Below are 20,842 nucleotides of genomic sequence, written 5' to 3'. Positions count from 1 at the left end.
ATTCAAAGTAAAATTGAAAAAAATCACGGTTATAATTTCATCCGAGACAGAAAATAAACCTCTATTTCTTTTTTACTTTCAGAGAAATGCGTCAAAAAAAATTAATTAATTAACTGCAAAATTGATTTTTTTTGGTAGTTTTAACCAAGATTTTTAGTTTTTTGTTCTGAGAAAATTGGATCTGTGAACCCACAGTAGTTTCCACAAGATAATCAAGATTAATTTCACTACAAAGTACGCAGGTATGTAATCATCTGTGTGAAACGGACCATAAAAAAACGTGAATGGTACATATTTTTATCAAAAATTTACAAGTTACGTAACGAAAACTCAAAATTTGAGTACTTCTAACCCCCTAAATCAATCATTGATTCTCCCTCCAGTTCAAAAATGTAAATATTTTGAAATGATCAACAGTTAGGAATCACGCAAGTGAACATACGTACCTAAATCTATGTACCTACTTATAGTACGTACATAGACATACACGCATGCATCGAAACATACCTATCGTGACTAGTGGATTTATCAGCCGGGGACCAAATCGCCGGACTCATCGGTCCAGTAATCATATGGTTGACCTTGAAAACAGTTAATGACGTTCAGCCTCTGGCTTTACTTAGCATAGTGAGGACCCACGGACACTCTTACTTATTTCACATTATAAACATTCAGTTCAAACGGTTAATATAATCATTATTGTTTAATATGTACATGCTCGTATAGTTACATGCGTTCATCTTTTATAACTACTGACCCTATATTCATTTTCTTTCGTTACACACAATAACAAACATAGAATTTTAAACCATCACCGGTTACACGAAAAAAAATTACCCAATATATTCCACTTGGAAGCACTAATAAATGTTTTTTCAAAAGAATTTTCTTCACAAAAAAAAAAATATTTTTTTGCACAGCTGACTTGAAACTTTTGGAAAAAATTTCTGCTGTTCTATAATACCTAATAATACAAACTTTCCCAAGCAAAATAATGCTAATCGTCATTCCATTTCAAAAATCTAATTTTCAACAAAATATACTTACTGGATTCTGAGCGAACCAAATAAGCATTAGTGGAACATAGCAGAAAAAAGGAAATTTCCAAGTAACAGGAGTCGCTGGCCACAAAATAATGCAAAAAGTATCTCAGAAACATTATGTAAATAGTAAGAAATGTTTGTTAGGATGTCAACAATGACTTCATGGCAATTTACGTATACCTTATCAAACCATACATAACTACATACTGCAATATGACATGGTACATGTAGACATACCTACTCGTACATGTATTTAAAAAAGAAAGAAAAAAAAAACCAATTTGCTAAATAACCCCATGAATATTTCTTTCTGAACAAAACTATGAGAAGTAGGTACAAACACAAACTACCTACTCATAAAATTGTGATTTAAGAAATTAAAACTAGAAATGCATCAACAATGGAAATTCAAACACCGCAATCACTGAACTCTGCCTCTTCCTTCCTTTTCCAGACGAGGTGATCCTTCCATTGCGATCACCACCAGATCTTCCTGTTAAGTAAATATCATACTTACAAGCAAACGTCGCGAGTGTGCAGCACCCGATTTCACCCGATCTTTTTTTAAAGTAAGAGGGCCTCTGAAAGTAATCTATGTACTAAGTATACGAAAAATGTAGCTAGCCAATCACAAAAATGCGGATCTCACGTGGTTCCCTTTGTTACATAATGTGTAAAAGTCATACGTTCTACAGGGCCTTTGAGAATAGTCTTTTCAAGTCACTAGTGGAATTTCCTGGAGTTGAAGCGCGATATCGAGTCAGCGCATTCCTAAAGGGTACATACCTATTTTTTTGATATATTACTTTTTTGGAAAAAAATCGGCTGAAATGAATACATATTATCTTTAAAAATTGAACGATGTTTTTTTTTTTCAATTTGTAATAATTCGAATTGGGTCTGGAGCATTCAGGATCAAGATCAACATTCAAGTTGAGACCCTGGCCAAAAGAGGAAAAAGAACACCGTGCTATCTTCGACAGTATGCATTGAGCATGTTCTTGGATGAATATTTGAACAGCAATTTTCAATTGCCCTTCGCAAATTGCATTTATATACTAGCTTAAGGACTAAAAAAAAATAAGCTCCAATTTTGTTTGAACAAATTCAATTGACCATCATTTGATGTTTATAGTCACCCATTGCAATAATGGCACAACCATTATAGAACTGAACACATACAGGGTGATTCAGATAAGACCTGAAATGCCAAAGTGAGCATAGGTATTGGTTGAGATAAATCATGTTTTATTGAGGAATGGCATTTTTTAAAAAAAAAGTAGATATGTATTCAAAATGGAAACATTCACGGAAAAAAAAATTATGGATAATTTTTACTATTTCATACAGTAACCGGATCCCATTCAAAAATATTGCGATTTTTACTATGAGATTAGTAAATTTTACTATGAGAGTAATAAATTTTACCTAATTCTATAGTAAAATGTATTTTTTGGCTGAGTAAAAATCACTATTATTTTTGGATTGGATCCGGTTACTGTACTGAAATAGTAATTTTTATTGTTTTTTTTTTTCAGTGTTTGATTATCAGAATCCAGTGGACCAAAACAGAGAAAATAAAGTTTAATGAGTGTTGAATAAGAAGTACTACTTCGAAACATCATGTTATGGACCAAAACAGAAAAGAATGATACTCTACATTATTTTCTAGATCTCACTTCACTTTTTCCACCACATACCCCCCCCTCCCCCACAATTTTCAATACAGCGCCGAAATGGCCCCCTTTAAAGGTCAATAAGTCCAAAATGAAGAGATTGTGGTCCATGGTGTATAAAAGATTTTTTACTCCTATATTCATAGGCGCCGCTGAGGTCAAATTTCTGGAGGGCCAAGCTATAAAGGCAAATTACCAGTAGCATATACATAGGTATATATTTATTTTTACGTAACATATGATTTTAGTTGGGTACCCGAGTGCCTATATTCGTTCGTTTGCGTTAAAAACAGTGTTTCAAAATACATATTCATTTTTGGGGCAGATAAAAACTTTAAAAAATTTTAAAAAAATAAAAACTTTAAAAACCAGAGCTCATCCAAAGGAAATTTTGGAGCTGCACAATGATGAGTTAGGTACTTCTAAAAAGTTTATCATTTATGTACATTTTGCTTCAAAATTTTGAAATTCAAATTGATTTAGTTTTGAAAAATTCAAAAGCGAAAAAAATGATCCCAAACGTTCTTGAAAATCAGTATTTCGAGAAGCAAGAAGCATGAAACAATGGAATTTGAATGATGTTTTTTTTTTAATCTAAGAAGGAAAACAGAAAAGCAAACGGCCCCAGCGAAGCGAGGGCAAAGCTTTCAAAAATCAGTCCTCATTTCAAAAGGTATACGATAGTTTTTTTTAGTGGTCAAAATTTCATCACTGTTGATGTTTTCCTTGAAAAAGTAATTTTTAGATGTCACTCAAATTGAACTGATTTGCGTTTTCCTAAAAAACCAGACTTTTCGAGATTTTCATTTTTTTCAAGCATGTGATGATGATAGTGTTTTTTTTTAATGTCTGCTTTTTTACATAAATATGGCTTCTGTTGGGGGGGGGACAATTTTGAGTTTAGGGGGGCCACGCCCCCCCCCCGGTTGCGGCGCCTTTGACTCATATTCATGAGTAGAATACGTGGTTTTAATTTTTCAGGTCTTATCCGAATCAACTATGTATAGCTCCGATGCATCGTTTGGTTACATATACATTTCTTTTTGATATATTCATACCTTTTTTAGTACCTACATCTTATCACAAGTTTTACTTTTTTTTCAACAACGTAAGTACTCGAGATTTTCAAAACAAAAGATGAGTACCCGACAGATATGTATCATGAAAGCGCCAATAATGTCAATGAGTATAAGTACCTACTCAAAGAAATAAATTACAAATAAAATTCTACAGTAAAAGAGGTGATGAAAATTTTGGTAAAATTGATCAATAGTATATTACTTCACATGACATATGACACTGAATATAAGACAAAAATGCAGTCATCTTTCAATCACTAATAATTTTTCAAAGAGGCCTCGAAATAAATACACTTATAGAAAAGATTTTAGAGGTAATATATTTTCACGATAACATGACTTATGGTGTAGTATTTACCTTAGTCGTTGTATTAATTATGATATTACAACTATGTTTATGCAATTAATCATATTCCAACAAGTGTAGGTAATATTCTACTTTGAGACCATTTTGGTGTAAATCTGTCGAAGCAGAAAACCTCTATAGGGGGAAAGTTGTGTCGCGTTTGGCAGTGGAAAATGCCTTATCATAACTTATAAACTTTACATATGGGTGGAATGGAAGTAAGTACGTACAGGTATAGTCTAGGTCTAGGTAGTACTTGGTTAATCGTAATCCACAGACGACAGACGTGCTACCTGTTGATGTCATAACCGTGATATACCCCACTGGCTATATTTCGTCTGGATGAACGAGTAAGAGTATATAAACGTATTTTTCAACAGGTAGGTAAGTAATGTACATGTATGTAATGTAACGTCATTGCACAGCGGACGAGTAGCAGGGTGAATGAAACTAATACTGCGGTTACATTTAGTTTAGATAGGTAAGTAAAGTACACGTTACACGTACGCGAGGATGTGCCGTGTTAGTACCTTTTTGTCCGACATAAATTATGCATTACCGAAACGCTGCGCCACGCCACGCCGCGCCGCGCCGTGTTTTCTGCTTCAACCTTTTTTCAACTTGAAAACATCTAAATGAATGAAAAACCTACGATCTCGATTGCGTGGGTTCGAACAATTTGTTCAAAAACTGCGAAGAAGCGGAGGAGGCCTTCGTCGTCATCGTCGTACACTGTACAGTGTACAGTGTACAGTACAGCGAGAGACCGGAGATAAAGACGCGAGACTCCGCAAGACCAACAATAGGAACGGCATCGGCATCGGCGTCGACACAGTCGAGGCATTTACCTACAATTTAGCCAGCCATCGTTCTGGGTTCAATGCTGATGAAGATGGTATACTATATGGTGGATTTGAATTGCAACTAATACGTACGCCAGCCATCGCGATACCATGGTAACTTTTACACAGAAATAGACGTGAACTCTAAACGCAGTCTACAATGAATGATCATTGATGCGGAAAAAGTCACGATTACCTTTCACAAAAAAGAATACCTACCTACTTTCTTATTCTCTTTCAAGTACTAACAACCACCGACTCCAGTATACCGCATCAATGTAACAGGTCAACGGCATCAAAAATAAAACAAGCCGAATAAAATTAAATATTTCTCCCTTCTATTATTATCTATCTCACACCAACAACAATCGACTCGTATTGTACAGGTAGGTCTCCTAAGCAGCACAGAGTACGCATGTTTATCCAACCACCGCGGAGTATATCCAGAACAAAATTATACAATTAACAAAAAAATGAAGGTATAAAATTGGACTTTTTAGACTTTATAAATAGCAATACTACATTTTGAATCACTATAAAATTTTTCATACAAGCATTACCTTATTGTAAGCAGATACGGGTCGTATAATTACATCGTATACGTATAACCTAATGAGTCGAGTAATTAATCGAGTAATTCACTCGAAAGGGTAAATTTTTAGGGAATAATCAAATGAAATAAAAATAAATATACATACACCTTAGTTTCAAAGAAGAGAAAAAAATTATGAAACATCGTCGTTACCCAACGACGAATAAATTTTTATGGCATTTAATTTTCACTTTAAATAAACCGCGCATTAAAAAAAATCTTTTTTGTCTTAATTAATACAAAAACGATTACGTTACTTGCATTATAAAAATGTTCAATTAAGTAAGTTCAGAACTCGCACGGACGACATTAATCTTCCGTAATAACTTTTTTTCTTCAAGCCCTGTACAGAGTAAGTCAACGAACTGGAATGATTGAAAAGAATATTGCGAGCATTTGCATAGTTTTAACATACGAGTATATACTCGTACATATATATTTTTTTAATAAAGGGAGTCCTCTACCATCAACAGGAATATCCTCAAACATCGAGTGGAAAATACACCTAATTACGAGTAAGTCTTAGGAAATCCTGGGAGACCGCTGAACAAAGCATTTATATTTTATTATACCCACTCGGTGTACATATTTTAAAACGTTTATTGATTCATTCACTCGTTTATCAATGGAATTCAAAATAATAAAATTTTTATTCGGTTACAAATATAATTGCACCCACTTTTTAAAAAAAGGTCAGCTATGGTGATTTTTAAGCAAATCCAATATAGATAAACATGATAATAATTTTCAAGTAAAATTTTCAAAAAATGTAAGAAAACTAATTAGGGAGATATCGTAGAAAAACTGGTATCGTCATACTTTATTTTTTTGTGAATTTTGACATCGATAATTTTTTTTTTTTAAATGAAAGTCTCAATCGTCGATTTTTGCAGTTTTGCGTGATCAAAAATGAAAATTCTGTGCACTGTAAAACGATCTTTGATTTCGAATTGTGTGATTTGTTCACTCAATTTTTTACTGATTCAACTGAACAATTTCACTCATTTTTCATCAATTGAATTTTGGCTATTTCATTAAAGAAAAGGGGAAACCTCACTGATTCAAATTTAGAATGTCGCATATGTAGGTAAATTATACTAGAAAAATTGAGGTACCTTTTCTGTCTTTCTAATAATTTTTGTGTATTTGTGACCCATTCCAATTTAACCAAGCAGCACTTAATCCTCCTACAACTTTATTTTTCAAACCAATTATACGCTAGGTTAATCCAATCATTATCATTACAAATCGACTGTCAACAAAATTAGGTCAAAAATCCCAAAAGTCATGTTCAAGCAAAAACGATGATTAATAAGATGACATTCGACAGTCCATCTCACAAGTACGCAAGGAAACTTGGTTTTACACTAGTTGAGGCCTAGAGCTCAACTGACATGTTCAAAAATCGTTTCCATTTCCATCACTATACTCGGACTACCTCAACTATAGTAAGTTAATTTGGTAAATCTTGATGACAAATTTTCTATAGCCACTTCGAAGTCCATCTTAACGATACATTCAATTGGAATGGAACACTATAAGTAAGACAAACAATTCATAAATAAATTAAGCGCATAAATACTTGCGGTACTTGCAGAATTGTTTATTCGAGAAAATTTCGAAACCTAACGCCGATCGATAAGATATCGAGTTCGACATCGAGGCGAAAGTACGTAGACTAAAAAATTTCGTGTGTCAACGAACATCTAGCATGCGGGCGTACTGCCAACTGATTCGTCGTATAATTTTTTATCAATTTGTGAAAACTTTCACAGGGCACAACACTCAGCTCACAATCAGCCCAACATTAAGAACAATATTAAAGAGAACCAGGCAAAGAGGGCAGACGAGATATTAATTAGCAGACAACGACATCGAGCCGAATTCGGCGCGGCGTGAACGCGTCAAACTTCAAAATGAGGCTTGCAGTGTAGGATCAACGATTCTTTAAAAAAACAAGACAGAACAGAAGACAGATTGATATATGCGCCGCACCGAATAATTTTCTACAAGATCACCTTGCTATCTCGTCGTAAGTAGGTATTTATCTACATTTAAATTGGCCTCGGGTATTTTTACGTAAACGAGTACATTTTGACGCAGGCACGTGGCGCTAAATACGAGTAATATCCACGCAGCGTTGTAAGTTGGGACAGCACAGTTCAGGGTTTTTCCTATAAGGTAGAGAAAAGGATTTGATCTGCGTGAGTATAGCCCTAGATGAAACGTCGAATTAGACAGGATTAATTGAATTGAAATCAAGCCAAAAAAAAAAACAAACATGGACAAAAGCAAGAATGTAAACAAAAAGGACTTCAAATTATACAACTTCAATCGTGAAATTTAAATTGAAATTCCTCTAAAATTTAGTAAACGACATTTTAAAACGATAGATGCTTCAAAAAGTTAGTATTGTATTACAAGAGGAAAAACCTGCATAGATGAGTACTGTGTAGTGTGTACCCATTACCATAACCTCTGGGATTTTCCAATTTCACAGCTATCAGATCAATACGACTTTTACATTAAAATTTGATCAGGATACAGCTATAGTTTGGAAGGCAGGATCCTTGTCCGGACTGAATATGGGTAATTATCTCGATGTAAAGGCCAAAACCAGATGACGCACGCACGGAAATGAAGTTTACGAGGAAATTAAAAAGGACATAAAAATATAGAAATCAACAACGTAGGATCATAAAAATTTTCTCAAATAACGTCATACCTTTCGATTTGTCAAACCGACATTTTTATGTTTACCAACTATATATGGTTGACCGATAGCCAAAATACTCAAAGCTATCTACATACCAATCAATACCAATTTTCCAAATACACTGAGGAATTAGGACAAGCTGTTTTCTTAGTTTGTCCCAAATACAAGTGAGTTTCAATTTTTGGAGTAACGTATCCAAATGCGAAGCAAGAAGAAATACTTTTTCGCAGAAATGTATGTTAGCCTCGAAGATGTGTGTTATTCGAGCGAAGCAAAGATGGCCTTTTTAAAACTATTCAATACAAAAAGTGATAAACAAAATCTGGGATTAAAATGAACAAATCATAACAAATCCAGATACTTAATAGCATGGAAATCAAGATCCAAAAAAAGCAATAATTGCTTTTTGGATCTTGATTTCCTTTGAATTTTTCACAAAAATTGTTCTTTCATTTTGATTGAATCAGAATGGAAACCACTAAAATTCAACAAGAACTGAATCACGGGGTTGAATCAGAGTTCAAAATTTAACCAAAATGAAGTCAGTTAAAATTCACCAGAATCTAGTAAATTCTGTAGTTTTTTTATTCGTTTTCTTAAGAATAAACTTTTCTCGCCAATCTACAATTTTGCCGAGTGCTTTCAAGCGCATGCTTTTATTTCATTATAGAAGAACGAATTTCATTGGACCACTGCACGAGAGTAGCTAAAAGCTGTTCCCGAGCGGTAGAGATTTGCAAAGAGCTGATAGCAAAATTAGCGCCAACTTTGTATGGGTGGAGTTATCGTCAGAGACTGCGCACAAAATATTCTTGATTAAACTCATTAATGAAATGTGTGTTTTATTCGTTCATCTCGGCCATTCAATGAAACGCAATTGTGCATATCAAAAGAGATAAGGCGTTCAGATTTTTCACATATAAGACAGTATGTTTTATTTTTTATGCAAGCTTTCAACCCAAAATCAATGTTCAACATGCGTCACTTTGCATCTACCCACTTTCAAACATTTTCCAGCAAGAACAGAATTCAATTTCTCTGATTCGAAGTTCAACGTTGTCAATTTGGGAGAAGGAAAGATCAAGCTATCGCCTGCTCTCAACGATTCGATGTCCAACCCTTTCTAAAAAAAAGTTTTCTTCAATTTGCAGCTTTACAATTGTGAAAGTTTTATAGCCATAATCAATCAGAGTATTGAAATTTCTTTGCGGTGTTATCCAAAGCAGGAGACAATCAAAGATATGTAGGTTTATCATAATAATGATGAACTTTGGTTTCAGATTTTTCTCCAAATTTTCCTGATACATATTTCGTGCCATATCATTTTGGTTAAATTTAAATGTTTTGAAGAAAATTATGCCACGAACCTAACTACTCGTATCTATATGAATTCATTTTCTGTCAACTAATAACCATGTATGATGTATCGTCATCGACAGAAACATAAGCTTGGATTCGTTTTCAACTTCGTAAGTTATAAATTGCATGTACTAGTAGAAGGTACCTTGAATAGGAAATTTTTTTAAAAATATGTACCTATAGCCTGATAGGTGTACCGTACGATGCACGTAGAACGCTGATAAAGCAATACACGAAATTTGCTCGATTATGAAAAATGTTGGTTACGACGTACGAGTACTAGCTATGGACACATAGTAGATACTCGTATTCCTTAAAAACCGCTAGAATCACGTGCTGACTTCATAGTATTTTGGCGAATTCGATCGACTATGGTAAACGGAACATTCAAATAAATAAATACCTGCCAAAACGGTTCATCCACTAAAAAATCCATTTAAATGGGTAATTTCTCAGTTTCAAGTTCATAAAAGAAAAAAATCCAGCAAGTGAGCACACAACCTGCTGTGCACATAAATTTCGAAATGTCGAAATGAAAACAATAAAAATACCAAAAGAAAATATTCTACATAAATTGAAATAACAAACTCACTAGGGCGATCGAAAATATGTACACAAGTAGGTACCTATACCTATCAATGTGAACATTGGAAAAAAAATAATAAACTGCGATGAATACGAAACAAAAGGTGAAAATGTGACATCCATAATTTATCAATAAATCATTAAAGGCATGCATTGCATTCTGTTCGTCAACTGATAAGAATTTCATTGCTGGTGTATAGATTTGCAAGAGATGAAACTCGATAATACATTACATACTAATCATAAAGCATTTATCAATATCAATAATCTCAAACAAACTTATTTTTTCATAGAGTGACACACTTTTGAAATTTTTTTGATAAGATTGCGACATACCTAAATGATGAGATTTTGTATCGAAAACGATTTTTAAGACATAATTTTATTCTACTCTCAAATTTTCAGATCGCTAGGAATTTCTCACTAGGAAACGTTTTGAAACGCCCCCCTCCCCACACCTCACCAAATTTAAAACGCTGGAACATTACTAGGATTTTTGAAAAGAGCCAATAAGAAAAGCACAAATTAAATTTTCAGCTGCTGTAAGTTGATAAATAGAATTTTGAAGCATTTTTATAAAACATCAATGAAATTGAAATTGATGAATAAGGTAGCAGCCTTCTAGTATGTACATGCCAACTTTTGGGAGCGAAATTCGACCATTTTAAGCGGTTCTGGAGCTTCCAGTAAGATATTCATTTTCTCCAGTTGGAAAATTTTTTGTTCTGGAATCCAAAATAGCTGAAAACAGACTTGGGCAACCAATATCGCAGCTGATGTACAATTCGGAGTGGAGTAGTTGAAAAGTAAAGTACTCGTGAAAATTCCAGTTTCCACCAAAGGAAAATGTAGAAACCTGGCGGTACATTTGAGCTCATCTAGGTGATAAGATTCCTTTCAGCGATTTCGGAATAAAACCCAGAAAACTGGAGGAAATTAAATCTTCACTGGAAATTCTAGAATGACGCAAAACGGTGAGATATCATCTCATTAGTTAGGTTGAAATCAACTATAGAAAGTCATTTTTTACCAATCTCAGCTGAAAAGTACCAGGTTTCCTATAAAATAGCAAACTCAAATTAAGAAGGTAGGTATTCCTGATAAAATAAAAATGTCAAATTTTAAAAAGTTTGTAAATGTCAAGAATTGAAAACTTAGACGAGGCCAAAAGTTTCCAATTTGTATTTTTCTTGTCCTTTTTTTTCACAAAATCATACAACGAAGGGAAATTTTTTCAAGAAAATCAAACATTGCCTTTAAGCCGACAATTCAGAGAAGTTCATCAGGGTCTACGAAATTGCTACTCCACAAATCAAGCAAAGACAATTACATAATTATACATGTTCGCACATTCAAGCCTTTTATGTAGTTAGTTTCTCGTAGATTCCTGAATTCTTCCGCATACTTTTTTTCTTTTTTTTTTTGTTGCAAATTTTATCTTTATTTTGTTATGACAGACCTTTTTTTTATCTCTTTCACGCAAAGCTATTGTGCTGATCCGAAATAAATAACTTGTGTCTGCTCGAAACAAAGCAGGCGCCTAAAATGCTGCCACAACCTGTTCAACAAAGTGACTCGATACCTACTGAATACTCTCTCTCCAGAAATTTCTCAAGAGCTTTAGGTAGGTATTGATGATATTGAACTAGGATCCTATGCTCGTATTTCAGTAGGTACCTACAAAAAGACATCTATATTATATAGTTATTCAAATTGTGATTAATCATTGTCAGTGTTTGACTCGACTCTATTAATTTAAAAGTTCTTCATTTGAACTAATACTGTTTCTAACGTATGATTTTATATTATAGGTGAATAATATCAATTCACGAGGTGTATTAGATGAAACCACGAGTTGAAATGCACGATGAAAAATACCTCAAGTCCTGGGCGAAAATCGCATTTTAGAAGTACACACACACAGCCGATGTTAATTTAGAAACTGCTTCAAAGGTACAATTCATTTCGCAGAATAGTAACTCAAACAATTCATCTTTTTCAAACCTTTAATGTATTCAAAGTAAAAGGAGGGTCGTTCTAGTAGTTTTGCAATACAGAATAGAGGTGTTTTCATTTACCCAGTATTATCGTCGCCGACATTATGCCTTCTGGTTTGTTCAAGTATCATTGTCTCGAAGAACAACTATTCTTGTCGCAAAAAAAAGGTATGGTATCGAACAGAGCCTCATTTTTCAGACTTTTTCTCGATACGAATGAGTGGTAAACGTACCAACAGCAAAAACGTATAAGCTCAGTACTCAGTAGGTATATCAACAAGTTGATTCGATCACATCGTACGAGCATTATTAGTCTATGTTGGTCGTGTAATCTTTCAGATTGTCTGGCAAATACACTGTATCTTTCTAGAATTATCTGTACATATTCAGACAGTGTAAGTACCTACATCTTGTACGAGTACGTATAAATCAGCAAAGTGTAGGCTATAGAATTACCTATATGATGCAAATTGATCACTTATTCATTACACTTTACACCGGATGAAAATTTTTGGGGCAGGGTGAAAATCAATGATAACAGCAGCTTCGTCGAGTCTAAGTTTAGTATACATTCGAAAATACATGATTTTTGAAAGCTTTCAACACCATTCGTTGATTTTCAATGATTCACCTGGTTCGCAGCGGAATTAGTTTTGAAAGATAAAGTAATACGGTGTGCAAGACGATCTAAAACTTACCGAATATCCGACACTTTCTAGTACATAAGACAGAGTAACCTATCGCACTGGCCTCCGACTGCTCACAGAAAAAAAAAACTTCACACAAAATCACCAATAAATCGCGTTATACGCGAAAAAAACACCCGGTCGTTGAACTAAAATATATACGCGGCAATATAATTGAATAATTTAGGCGAATAAATGGAAAAAATGAAAAAATAAAACGATAATATCGGATGTTTAAAACGAAAATTCATATAAACTTGTTAGACGTGGTACTTTCGAAACGTACATGTACAACGTACACAACGCGATAGCTGACTTATTATGTACGGGCAGGTAACTCAGGTAAGCGTGTTACCTGTTTCAAAGAGGTTAACATTTGGGTAACTGGGGAGAGATATTCCACCGGTTGGATGTGATCAGTGGTCGTCAAAAATCGTGCATTGTGCGCGCGTCGAGTACATTTCGCGGTGTACACCTTGAAGAAAGTATGACCGTAGATTGGTGAAATTGAAATCTGGTTTCAGGTATTTTTATTTTTGAAAAAACTAGCGGATACTTTTACTTTACCACGATTATCCATCCGCTGTCTGGGACGCATCCACGGTTTATCGTCAATTTTTCTTCTCAATTTTTTCATTTTTTTTTTAAATAATGAGTTTTATTAATGCACGCGGCAATTGCGGCAATTCGGCATGATAAGTAAACAAATGCTGACTTTAGCATAATACATAAATTAATGAGTGGAAAAAAGATTGAATGTTTCATCAATAAATCGTCCCAAATTTAGAAAAAATCAAATTATTTGAAAATTTTTCATCTCAAGTATCTATCAAATACAAGAAATTGATTTAAAAAATTCATTTCAATTTATATTTCACCGATGTAAAAATTCTAAATGAAAATCCTATTATACGTAAACGTAATTACCAGCGTACCACAAAGAAAGTCTGGCACTCTTTCTCTTTCTTTCTACAACTGCAACTCGAGCATCTATACGTACATACATTATAACGACAGTTTAAATGAATATAAGTACTTTACCTATTCGTACGATGTATTCATCTTTTATGTAGAACAGAATTTACAATATTATTTGACTACAAAAGGTTGAACACGACAGGCAAATTTTTCTCATTAAAAATAACGACGACGTTCTACTTTCATAATTTTTATCTATTACTTGAAAATACTTCGTATGTTGGAATAAGAATGAAAACAAATCAAGTTCCAGATTCTGGAAAACTGATCTGGTAGCAGGAATAAGGGGCAAACTATTGGCAATTTATTTTTTTGCAATTTCTGATCACGACATTTTTAAAACATATACGACCACCTTCCACCGTTTTCTTCTCACTCCTCTTCTGTTTTGATAAACGCACATCTTCGTTTATGGCTACAAAGGAATCTCTCGATCATTTCGTCATCGACTTCTCACTCATTAAGTGACGCGGTAAAGCCCCCCCCCCCCGTCGCCGCCCTCCCAACGCAACGGTTTAAAACGCGTACATGCGCGTATTTCTAGTCTGATTTTCATTAGAGCAAAGGAAAAATCAGGCCTGTACAGCTGATCAATCACGAAATCCGTTTTGGGACCACAAGAGTTCATGTTCGTCGATTTTTCGCATGGCTGATATTTTTTTTGCCGGACTATAAAAATATTTTAGCCAGATGGACTGTATTTAAGACCATTTCAGCTCAAAGTTTGAAAAAATTCACTTTAGAACTTTTTTCAGGGGTTCTCAAAGTTCGCCACTCCCAAAAGTAATCTGCAACAATGAGGTCAAAAATTGACTTGAAATAAAAATTCAAGCATGCCATGCCAGTCGATTAAGAAGTAAAATGCAACATATTTGCCGCAAACCGGACCTCGATAGCTTTTCATGGTTTCCCAAAATATGGACCTCAAAAAAAGTCAAAAATTGAATTTTTCGATATGAGCCAAGTTGATGAGGGGGTTGCAAATGATATCAATTGAACTTACTACTAGTAGCAATAAACCATGAAAAGGGCATTAGGGTGGCTCGACGGGAAGGGTCAAAAAAGGGGGTTCCAAAATTTTCAAAAATAGAAATACCCCCACCACAACCCCCAAAAAGGTCAAAAATGAAAAAAGCGTTACGTGCCGCATTGCTTACCCTTAAAGCAACATAATATATTCGCTACTTTTAATTTTTTACATTTTCGAGAAGTGGTTCTAAAAATTTTGAAATTTTCGACTTTGGGACCACCCCACAGCCCCCCTATGAGTTCCCCTGGGAAAATATCACCTGATAATAGTAATAGGGACCATCCCCTATGGGAAAAGGCCATCCAAGTCTCGAAGTAGCGAGGGGCACGAAAATGGCCAAAATGACCCTCCTTCTTTGCTCAAATTCGGTATTTAGGCTTGGTTTGGCGTTGGGTTGAAAAAGTTACCAGAGATACGATGACCTTAACTCACAATTCGCGATGTTCAAATCTTTGAGAGAGGGAGGAAAGGAGTGAAAAATGCCAAAAAAGTTGATCTGACTGAAGACCAATTGATAAGAAATCAAGTGTTGTACAACACGTCCAAAAATCAGTCTCCTAGAGCAATTCGAAGGGAACGTTATGCTATGGTGAGTCTGACACCGGAAATGAGTTCGCCGCGCCACGCCGTGTTCCATAAAACCTCCTAGTCCAGATTTGGATTTGTTTCGAGACGAAAAGTTTTTTTCTCCAAGGAAGTACATGAACATGTGCATTTTTGGAATTTTTTCAGTGCTCAAAAAAATTGAGTAAAATATGATTTTTGACCAATTCGAGATTGCTGAGTCCAAATCCGGTGTCCAATTGGAATACCCGGTCGCTCCTTCATCCGGGAACTGACAATTTTTTGGCGAAAAATTTGATTTCATCGAAAACTACGAATCGAGAGGCTGAATTTGGATGTCATTTTCGTGCTCAGCGACCTCGAATCAGTCAGAAGACTTCGCGAAAAATGCAATTTTCAAGAATAATTATTTTTACAACCCCAACTGTTTCTCAAATAAAAAAAAAACTCCCAAAATGACACAACTCATTTTTTTTTTTAAACAAAAATTTATAAAACATGAATTACGAATAAAAAATACTGAAAAAAATACGTAGACCTATAAATTTTAAGCATCATGAGATAAAAATATAATACGTATACATTTTTTATGATTGCACTGCACCTCTTAATAAGTTACCAAAAAAATTGAAAAACTAAAAAATCCGCTTCCCTCACCTTCGGCTGCTCATATCACAAAATTTGCTGCATTCATCAGGTTATTTTTTTCTACCGGACCTAGTAGGTATACCTAATGCAATAATGTACCTATTTTCTCGACATTTCATGCAGTTTTTAAAAAAATTTGAACCCCAGAAAACACTGTTAACCTCGTTGATATCGTAATAATTGCACTTCAATGTTACCAAAGATGATGTTTTTCAAAATAGATGAGGGGCTGCCATATTTGATTTTTTCACCATACGGTTCCTCAATTATTTTTGTATAGTGATCCGATAGATCCTCGCTTCCCATGTTTTCGTTAGAAAATGAGCGAAATAAAATGATCCTTTGTTTGAAAACGGGACCTTGGAGAGGAGAAAGTCATTGAAAAATGCTTCACACGTTGTGTGATGTAACTCAGACAACACCTTCATTCTGCAAGATGCCACCAACCAAGGCAATCCCTTTTATTTTTCCATTCTATATTGGACAAAATAGGACAAAATATAGCATCCCTAATTCCCTACTAGCAGTTGGAATAATTTTTTCTTCCTCCAACGAAAAAATTCTTCAAATTCACCTGACTAAAAACATTGTCAAAAGCGAAGAAAAATCTCAAAAATTCTCAAAACTACATAATTGCAAAATTGTACAATTTGTTGATTCTCTTCTTCATCATGGGTATTTTTCTTCACCAGTAGAACATCAGTAATTATATGTTTCTCATCTAATGAGTATATTACCGCACCGCGATAAACATGCGCTCAAATTAGTTACTTCATGATTATTTTCTGCACAACTCGAATACCTGGTAGCCGCCAGCCGGATACCAAATTCTAACAAATGGAACCATATATTCTGACAAAACTTGATCGATACTAAATTCAATTTAATATTTTAGGTAGGTATAAGTACATAGGGTGCAGTATGTGTCCTATAAAAACAAAATATCTAGTATATACCCCTGTCCGTCTGGTGTCCCTCAGGGCTCTAACTTGGGCCCCCTATTCTTTCTATTATTTGTAAATGACCTCCCATCTGTGCTGGAAAACTCAGAGAGCCTTCTTTTTGCTGATGATGCAAAAATATATAAGAAAATTCAATCTGCAAAAGATTGCCAAGAACTTCAGGCAGATTTGGATAGGTTTGTTGAATGGAGCATTGTAAACAAACTTCCACTGAATGTTTCTAAATGTGCTACAGTTACATTTACTCGGAAAAAAAATGTTATTAGTTGCACATACACAGCCAATGGGGAAGAACTTTCTCGCTTAACAACAGTTAGGGACCTGGGTGTGACTCTAGATGTGGGGCTTACCTTCAAGGTTCATGTCAATGCTGTGTTAGTCAAGGCAAGACGGATGGCGTATTTTGTGGTCAGAAATTCTTCACATTTCAGGAGGATAAGCACTTTTAAAATTTTATATTTCTCATACATAAGATCAATTCTTGAGTTTGGAATACTAGTCTGGTTTCCTCATACCAAAAAATTCATAAAAGAACTTGAAAAAATCCAAAACAGATTTCTAAACTACATATATTTAAAGACCTTCGAGTATTATCCTCATGACCTAACTCAAAAGGAACTGTTAGAAGGATTTGAAATCAACTCATTAGAAGAAAGAAGAGAAATAATAGCACTGATGTTCCTATATGATGTTATCCATGGTAACATAAATGATAGTAACCTTTTGGGAAAAATCAATTTCTGGGCCCCCAAAATCCATTCTAGACAAAAAAAAACTTTCTCCTTGAGCAATTACCATACATGTAGGATGAAGGTATCTCCTATGAACAACGTCATGGGCATCTCAGATACCTTTCTCAGTAGATGTGCAGATGCTGACATTTTTAGTATGGGTAGGTCAGCTTTCAAGCGTTTGGTGAGGGGTGCGTTGGGAGTAGGCCAGTAGGGGCATGGGTGCATTGGGAGTTTCTTGTGGGCTACCTTGTTATTACCCTGTTATTGTTATTAGTATTATTATTATTATTATTATCTATTTTTGTTTGTTTTTTTTTTTCTTGTTTGCTTTATTTTTTGGTTGGTTTCATTTTTCTTTCTTTTTTTATATGTTTTTCTCAATTTTTTAATTTTTTTTTCTCTCTTTAAAAATCACCACTTATAAATGGTCTTACTTATCTTTTTTTGTTAGTAGCACATTTTCGTTTATTTCTGATTTTTTCTCACTCTACCTCCTTATCTTCTTTATTTTTTGTATTTTTTGTATTTTTTTTCTTTTTTTGTTTTATTTCTTTTTCTTTTCAGTATATAAAGTGATATTTAGTTTTTATTCTCCCTTAGTTATAATCGGTCTTTCCTGTAATTGGCTCTGGCTGTTGGAAAGACCAAAATTGTTTAAATAAAATAAAAAAATAAATAAAAAATATACAGGGTGCCCAGAAATATCGAGCACCCCTAAGAAAGTTTTTCATTAAAAATATAGGTTGGCAACGTGAAATAGATGCATATGATTGGTGGAATGTTATCCCTCCAGTCCAACAACCAATCATGTGCTATCATTATTATCATTCACTGTGACCAACCAAAGTATTTTAGTAGAAAACTTTTTTAGGGGTGCTCGATATTTCTGGGCACCTTGTAATGTACTCGTTAATGTACCTATCTACCTACCTAACTACAAAAAGAGTGTGTTTTTTAGCAAATGACTTCAAAATACAACGTAATCGAAAATTATTTCTCGGTAAAATCAATATTGGACTCGACACCGATGCCCTATTCGTATTTTTGTAGTGGTAAGACCACATTATAAAACAGAAATTATTTAACATCCATTCTCACAATACATATTTTAATCTATCAGAAATTTATTTTTTATATTTATTGGTGAAAATATACTTGTACAGTTCAAACTTCTACAATGAAATTTTTAATCCTTCTCCTTTTCCATCAAATGCAATTTAAGATGCTCTTGCTTATTCTGATCAATCATCACTATCAAGATCACAATGATGAACTTTTTTCAAGAAATCTCAATTTCTCAAAGTTTAATGTGTGTGAAAGAGAGATGAGAATATTCTAGTTGTCATCAAATTTTAAACAAGTTAATTCGTCAAGTTTGGATAAATACTTATTGGAAAATCCAGTTTACTTGATTGAAGACATATCTAACTACCTATCTTACAAAACAGGATTCATAATATTATCAATTGTCAAAAGCAACACATGAAAAACATTCGAATTATTCACCAAAAACCGCTACATTGAATAGTCGCGTAATGCCTCAGGCAAAATAATAACTATAATTTGGAAAATCACAGCAACACCGGTTAAATTTAATGAAAATAAAAATTAAACCACACGTACTTTATACTGAGGATATCAAACAGCAACGTATAAGTTTATGCATAAATTTTTTCAAACAAATTGCAAAATTTTCCGACAAAAATATTTACTTGTTGTAATCGAAGCCAGAAACAACTATAGCAAGAACTTATTAACCCCATATCATAACCAACAATTAAAAATTTGAAAGTCTTTCACATGCATCACTTCCGTCAAAATTTTGCATCATACACTTTGATTCAAAGGAACAATATTCAAGTTCCAAATTCGTCTAGAATACCTCTAGGTACACCGAGGAAAATAAGATTGGGCTAAAATACAAAAGTAAGTACCAAATTGTTTGATGCCATGATATACCATTATATTTGTAATAATTGTGCAAATAAAATTTACCAAATTATACGCCGATTTATCCGGTTGGTACAGCTCAAGAGGACCGTCTTCCTTGACGATACCTGTACCTCCCGTTACCCGAGGAGGCGAGGACTGAGTTATGTACCTGACTTTTCTGAGAAAAACGCCAGTAGATTACATAGCTGACATCATAGGAATTAGGAAATCTTCAGGTTAGTTTCGCAGACCTCTTCAGTATAATGTTCATGTTAGATGAACAACAAATTGTTGTCATCAGAAAATGCAATAGAAAGACCTTAAGTTGATAATGCATATTGCATTCCTCATGAAAGTAAACCAAGAGGCAGATTACGTACTGAATTTTGAACGTGTAAGTATTCGAAATATCCACTCATGTACGAATCTAAATCATTCATCAATCACATCGTACTTTTCATGTCTCTGCTCACATTATACCACATTATATCATAATCGAGAATACATTTATTTACGTAGTACCTAGACGGTAAAATAAACAGAAGCACTTTGCATAATTTAGTGCAATTAAAATAATATCAACTACTTATCTAAAATGAGTAAATTTGCACCAAATGCTTACTTATTTCTTGTGTCCAAAAATGACCAGCTTGTTCATTCGATAACTACTTCGTATGATCATATTTCTCACGAATTGAAAAAGAAAAGCATTGCCCATTATTTTCCACAATATTATAATCTATTATCTACACAGTAATTTCACTCTGATCACGATCATCTCATTATAGTGCATCACTCACATTCACATCACAAAAGCCAAAGCCCCACGTTTTAATTTGTATTTCGGAATTTGTTTTTCTCACAGTGGACTGGAGAAAATCTTATCAATACCGGCCGCATTGTCATTTTACTCATTTTCTATTCGGTCACTGACGTCACGTGTATTTCCCGGTAACAACCAGACCAGCAAAACCCTGCACATCGTGTTTACACCGTGGTTCCAAAATTATTAATTTTAAACATGTGACCGTATGAACGACTGCTTGGGTTTTTAAATTTATGTCTAAACAATT

At 34.2% G+C, this 20,842-nt stretch overlaps 1 protein-coding gene across 3 annotated transcripts in view; it reads right to left on the bottom strand.

Moving 5' to 3' along the window:
• Positions 1 to 13,297, bottom strand: part of fus (fusilli) — a 72,971-nt gene extending 59,674 nt beyond the window's left edge. For 2 of the 3 annotated variants that reach the window (XM_065359208.1, XM_065359210.1), the window contains exon 1: positions 12,934 to 13,297. The gene's annotated coding sequence lies outside the window, so the exon portion shown is untranslated. Of the gene's footprint in view, positions 1 to 12,691; positions 12,712 to 12,933 lie in introns of those variants that run through there. The other variant, XM_065359209.1, reaches the window with a different exon arrangement.
• Between the last annotated feature and the right edge of the window lie 7,545 nt (positions 13,298 to 20,842).

Source organism: Planococcus citri, chromosome 3, assembly GCF_950023065.1.
Source record: "Planococcus citri chromosome 3, ihPlaCitr1.1, whole genome shotgun sequence".
Classification (NCBI taxonomy): domain Eukaryota; kingdom Metazoa; phylum Arthropoda; class Insecta; order Hemiptera; family Pseudococcidae; genus Planococcus; species Planococcus citri.
The sequence above is the reverse complement of the archived record's forward strand: the minus strand, read 5'-3'. Positions and strand labels throughout refer to the sequence as shown.